Source organism: Triticum dicoccoides, chromosome 2A, assembly GCF_002162155.2.
Source record: "Triticum dicoccoides isolate Atlit2015 ecotype Zavitan chromosome 2A, WEW_v2.0, whole genome shotgun sequence".
In the NCBI taxonomy this organism is placed as follows: domain Eukaryota; kingdom Viridiplantae; phylum Streptophyta; class Magnoliopsida; order Poales; family Poaceae; genus Triticum; species Triticum dicoccoides.
The window spans coordinates 82108447-82109039 of record NC_041382.1 but is presented as its reverse complement, the minus strand read 5'-3'; positions in this window follow the sequence as shown (position 1 = coordinate 82109039).

The window sequence follows — 593 nt, the reverse complement described above, 5'->3', positions numbered from 1 at the left end:
TATATTGGGCCTAATGGGCCCTAGTGGGAGAAGAGGGCGGCGGCCAGGGCAGCCGCGCGATCCCTCCCCCTCTAGTCCGAGTTGGACAAGGAGGGGGCGGCGCCCCCCTTTCCTTCTCTCCTTCCCTCCCTTCCTTCTCCTCTCCTACTCCTACTTGGAAGGGGGGAGTCCTACTCCCGGTGGGAGTAGGACTCCTCATGGGGCGTGCCATAGGAGGCCGGCACCCTCCCCCTCCTCCACTCCTTTATATACGGGGAGGGGGGCACCCCTTGGAGACACAATAATTGATCATTGATCTCTTAGCCGTGTGCGGTGCCCCCCTCCACTATAATCCACCTCGGTCATATCGTAGCAGTGCTTAGGCGAAGCCCTGCGTTGGTAGCTTCATCAACACCGTCACCACGCCGTCGTGCTGACAAAGCTATTTCCGGAAGCTCTACTGGATCGTGAGTTCGTGGGACGTCACCGAGCTGAACGTGTGCTGAACCCGGAGGTGTCATACGTTCGGTACTGAGGATCAGTCGATCGTGAAGACGTATGACTACATCAACCGCGTTGTCATAACACTTCCACTTACGGTCTATGAGGGTACG